Genomic DNA, 5,765 nt, shown 5'->3' with positions numbered 1-5,765 from the left:
GTGGGGTCCCTTCTCATGAAATGATGTTTGTGTGTGTTGGTATACTGAGGTCGGTTCTTCCTCCAGTATTTATTTCCATTTGATTGGAATAATGATCACAGTCCTTGTGAAGATGTGGTAGTGTTTTTTTGCAAAAGTTACTAATTGAAGAAAGTACAAGGAGGGAACGGTTAATATAGCAAGTTCTTTGAAGTGTGGTCTATATGTTGACCCATAAGGTAATTTAACATAGAGCGAATTAAATACTTTTGAGTTCTGAAATTTTGTTCGCCATAGTGGATGTGCCCCAAAATATAATGCCATATTCAATAATAGATTGAACATATTCATAGTAATATACCTTCATGCTGTTCAACGAGAATTGGTTCCTTGTTGCTCGAATTAATCCTGTTACAGAACAGAGCCCTGAGTTCAGTTTATTCACGTGTGTGAATAAACTGAACTAAACTGTGTATTTCTGGAATAGATTTATGGTCCAATTTGACATAGATCGATTTCCTGTCATTTGGACAGTTCTGAAGTGGATTAGTCCTGTTTTGTTTGTGTTCAATTTCAATTCATTTTCCGAAACACCACCTGAACATTTTTTCCGCTACCTCAGATAACCCTCTGGAAAGAGCTCTTGAATCAGACCCAGACACTGTTACCGACGTATCATTTATGAATTGACAGTCTAGACCTGTACCAAGGATTGTGGAAGGTCATTCACGTATATGAAGAATATAATATGGTCTTAGGATAGACCCTTGTGGAACTTCTTGAGTAATTAGATTTTTATCAGAATAAGTTTTGCTGGTCATTTTGAATGTCTATGACTTAGTATCTTCCAGACAAATATGATTTTATAGGTCGTGTGCATTACCTCTAATTCCATAATCTTCTAGTTTATCTAGTAAAATAGTATGATTGACCATGTCAAAGGCCTTTGATAGATCAAGGACAAGCTTCTTCGTTGTTTGAAGGTGATTGACAATGTTTCATAATGAAATTCACTAGTTCGGACTTCCATTGTCTACTATATAAATGATTTGAAATCCCTAAAACAACTAAAAAGAAGAATTGAAAATGAGTAGCTGAAAATAACAATTATATTAACCAAAATAAACCTGAAATGAAATAACAGTGAAATAAAATACAAGTAAAAATAGAACAATTGAATAAATAAAAAAAAAGAAAAGAAAGAAAATAAAAATAAAAAGTGGATAGATTCCAAGTCACGTTAGTTCACGACGTTTCGATTGTTAGTATCTACAATCGTCTTCGGGTGATGACTGGACTGATTCCTCCGAGAGATGATTTTTATAGGTCGTTCGAGTACTTTCACTTATCCCTGCTTTCCATTTTCCGCTTCACTGGTTCCGTGGGAGATGACTGTTTGGAGGAGTTGGCCCCATTTTCGCTTGATGATGGGTTTCCAAATGTTGCGTATTTCTACGCTGGCTGGCTGAATACGTTGTTGGACAACATGTATGCGGCTTCCTTGAATTTCTCCTAAACCAATGTTCCTCTCTGTGCAAGATCTCAGCTTGGGACCACTCGATGTTGTGTTGATGATCCAAACATGGTCTGCTATTCCTGATTTGCTGGTTTCCCCTCGCTGTGTGTATTTCTTGTGCTCGGCAATGCGAACATTTTAATGGCCCTTAGTTTCACCAATATAGGTTTTTCCGCACTCACAGGGTACCGGTAAATGCAATTCTTGGAATCGCAGTCCGCGTTGGTGGCCTGGTTTTCGTGAGGCTGCTACGGCCGGTAAAACTATCCGTAGCAGGTAGGAGAAAATTCAAGGAAGCCACGTACATGTTGTCCATCAACGTATTCAGCCAAGCCAGCGTAAAAATACGCAAATTTGGAAACCCATCATCAAGCGAAAAATGGCCAACTCCCGCCAAAACGGTCATCTCCACGGAAACCAGTGAAGCAGAAAATGGAAAGCGGGATAAGTGAAAGTACTCGAACGACCTATAAATAGTCATCTCTCGAGGAATCAGTCCAGTCATCACCCGAAGACGATTGTAGATACTAACAATCGAAACGTCGTGAATTAACGTGACTTGGAATCTCTTCACTTTTTATTTTTATTTTCTTTTTTCATTTCTTTATTTTTATTTATTCAATTGTTCTATTTTTACTTGTATTTTATTTCACTATTGTTCATTTCAGGTTTATTTGGTTAATATAATGTTATTTTCAGCTATTCATTTCAATTCTTCTTTTTTAGTTGTTTCAGGGATTTCAAATCATTTTATATAGTAGACAATGGAAGTCCGAACTAGTGAAATTCTACAAGCTTCTTACCCTATTATTTCTTCAATATTATTCATAATTTCTGTTATCGTATTATGATTTGCAAGTTCAGTTGACATCCCTTGTCTAAATCCGTATTGTATCTTAGATTCAAGAATGTTGGCAATCGCTTGTAGATACTCTCTCAAAGACCGTTTTAGGCGAAGGTAAAATGGATATCGGTCTGTATTTACCTAAATCCGCTTTCGATCCTTTTTGTGGATCGGTATTATTCTTGCTATTTTCGACTTATCTGGGAAGATACAGATACCAGACTTTCATTTATTGCATCTACCAGAGAATCACAAATGTATCTCCCTTTTTTAGAATTAAAGGGGGAATGGAGTCAAGTCCACTAGCAAATTTCGGTTGTAGGTCATTCAAAATATTGTATATTTCTGTATGATTAGTCGGTTCTAAAAATATTGTGGCTTTGTTCTTCGCTAACCCTGTACTACCTGAGATTTTACTGCATGTTTGGATTGTAAAGTGGTTGGTAGCAATTTCCTTTGGGTTTGATATATCGTGTTGTTTTTCTGTTTTGATTGTGATGCAGCTATTATTTGTTACTTTAGCATCATTTGTATTTTTCAGAATGTTCCACATGTTATCGATTCATTCTTGGAATTTGTTATACGATTATCATTTATTGATGTTTTGTAATCTGAAATAAATTTTCTATATGCACCCTTTTTTTGTTTATATTTAATGTATATTATTTCGCTCTTTGTTTCAATAAAAAGATGTTAGAGATCGCGAACATAGGTTGAATATTGTTTTATCTCGGAGTTTATCCAATTATCAGTGGTTAAATTTCGTTTGCAAATGGACAGAGGAAAGCTAGATCAAAGTGGTGATAAAAAAGTGTTTTGAAAGTTATTGTTTTTACTATTTGAACTGCTTGTCTCATAGACCTTCTCCCAAGTTCAGTAGACAGCGCTGTAATAAATCTTGGTATGTTTGCATCAGAGTATATTCGTTTCTTACAATGAGTTTGATTTTTTCGATTCAATATCGTGCATTATATTCAATATTTGACTAAAATGATCAGATAATGTACTTTTATAAACTATGCACTATATATTGTGAAAATGTTATCTATCATAGTTGATTAAATCTTACTTATTCTAGTAGGAGAGTTTTACTCTTGAGGCTATACCATATTGCAGAAACAATTGCAACACAACCAATGAGTCATTATGATTTTTGGTGAAATCTACATCACCACACCACACCACACACCACACACTATGATATAAACTAGAGCGATTTGCAATAAATTCTAAAATTTGACCCATACTGTTTATGTAGTAGTCAAGATCGCCAGATGAAGATCTGTATGTGCATACTATAAAGCAAGGTTTTTCGTTCAAGAGTAGTTTTACAGCATGAGAACTCAAAGTGTTTTTCATATTGGGTAACTGGTTTTTCTACCAAGCCAATTTTTATTTCAGAAGATGCATATATAGCTGTGCCTCCTCCGGGAGATGTACTTCGGGAGGAATTGGCCACTAATTTTAGGGAACCTAGGCTGATCTTGTCTAATTTATCTCTTTGACACCAATGCTCTGGGACACAGAAAACTTTCGGTGATACCTCATCCAAAAGGACTTGTATCGGTAAGAATTATTTTTAGACTTTGTATGTTAAGATGGATTAATTTGACAGTGCTTAATTGTCTTTCGGTTGTGTTTCACTCTTTGTTGAGTGAGCTAGTAAAAAGAGGATTTTAAGAATTCTCTGTGAACTCTGAAATCAAATCTTTTGATCCTACCTTGCTAGGCCAAAAACTGGAGTTATACATCTCATCTTTAAGATTTAGGGGTGCTGTTACGACAAATCTCTTCAGTCTTCCTGGTCCTGAGGGCAGTTTTTGGATTCCTATTCTTTCATTTTCAAAAGTATCTTGGAACACTATGTAGATGTAGAGCCAAACTTTCCGGTCCGCTCCTGCAAATCCATTTTCTAATTCTTCTCCGTTTACTTCCGCAGTCTTCTATTAGAATTTGAATATTTCTTCATTTTTGAAATCTGTTTTTTGAAGACTGGTTTAAACCTCAAAGTATTTATACAAAATATTTATAGTAAAAAACAATGAACAGTGAGAATATTTCCTATGGAATTTGTAATTGAAGTTTGTTTTCTTGAGGTATATTCTTTTGAGTTTATATTCCTTGAATGATCTCATTATTTACTTTACTTTGTATTATTCGTATTGAAATAACGTCATTGAAAATAAAGTAGTTTTAATGATTTGCTAATGGAATTTTCTGACAGAAAAATAACCTGCCATGGTATTGGAAACGGAAGTATTTATAGATTTTTGAAATAATCAAGCAGTTGTTTTCATTATCATTATCGTTTTTTTTTCGTTTTCAACGAACCCCAAATAATCATTCACAGAGGTGGGGCAGATCCAAACATGGTGTTGGCGATATCTACACCCATAGATCAAAAATTAATGAAGAGGCTCGGAGTGTGGAGTTCAACCACCATCTCTGTCTTGTTTTAAAATCTGTTTTTCCGTTAAACAGTTGTCGCACCCCTACGAACGACAACTCTCTAAAGTCGAAACTTGTGCGAGCTAAGGATTAACAAGGTCTTACTGTTTAACGTGTAATTTCTAACACGGGTTGGACGAAAGCAAGTGAAAATCGATCGTTCAGCCTGGGGCTGAACTTTTACTCATTGGATTCATCGGTGAATCGTCAAGATGAATAAACCCAAAGAATCCAGCCTGGCAAAAAGTTAGGATGCAGTTTCAAACTACGACAGCCTTCAAACTCGACCGACGATAGTAATACTACATCATGTGTAATTTTCATTATAAATATCTATGTTCTACTCTACCTGATCAAGGTGAGAGGGATGCCTTTTAGAGAAGCTATAGAGTAGCTTCCAACGGAAGGATGGTGGCACGCTTTGTGAGATAACCATAGCTAGTATGGAGAACATAGCTCATTGTTGAGGCACAATGGGCCTAATGAGGCCTAAGTGTCGCAATTAATTTTTGAAGGTTCTGACAGTGAGGGTAACAAGTTCTACCGTACTCGTACGCTAGTTAAATCAATCACTTCTTAGAAACACATTAAATAGGTCTACGTACTCTCGAACGTCATCAAACTAATAGAGATGAATTAATTGCTGATGTATCATATTAATCTCAGTTCTGCAAGAAACTGTTTACATATATCTGTCAAAACGTCCAGAGATCTCCACAATTTTAAACCGTGTTCTGAAACCTATCAGTATTTGCCCCCCAAAAAGGGGGGCAAACCGCGGACACGTGTTTCTGGCTATTGGCCCCATCAGCGCGGTGCAGCCAAGTGTAAAGATGGGCAACACTCATTGCCGAAAGCAGGAAATAACACATACGCACGGAGTCAACAACAGGAACCAACGGCACATTAGTGGTTCAAGTTAGATGACCTAGAATTCCCAGCCTACATCTAACATGACCACGTAGGCAGCTTAGCTAC

The sequence above is a fragment of the Leptinotarsa decemlineata genome, unplaced genomic scaffold (genome assembly GCF_025532065.1).
Source record: "Leptinotarsa decemlineata unplaced genomic scaffold, Ldec_3_MD MMD2_tig00000035_RagTag_RagTag, whole genome shotgun sequence".
In the NCBI taxonomy this organism is placed as follows: domain Eukaryota; kingdom Metazoa; phylum Arthropoda; class Insecta; order Coleoptera; family Chrysomelidae; genus Leptinotarsa; species Leptinotarsa decemlineata.
The sequence above is the reverse complement of the archived record's forward strand: the minus strand, read 5'-3'. Positions refer to the sequence as shown.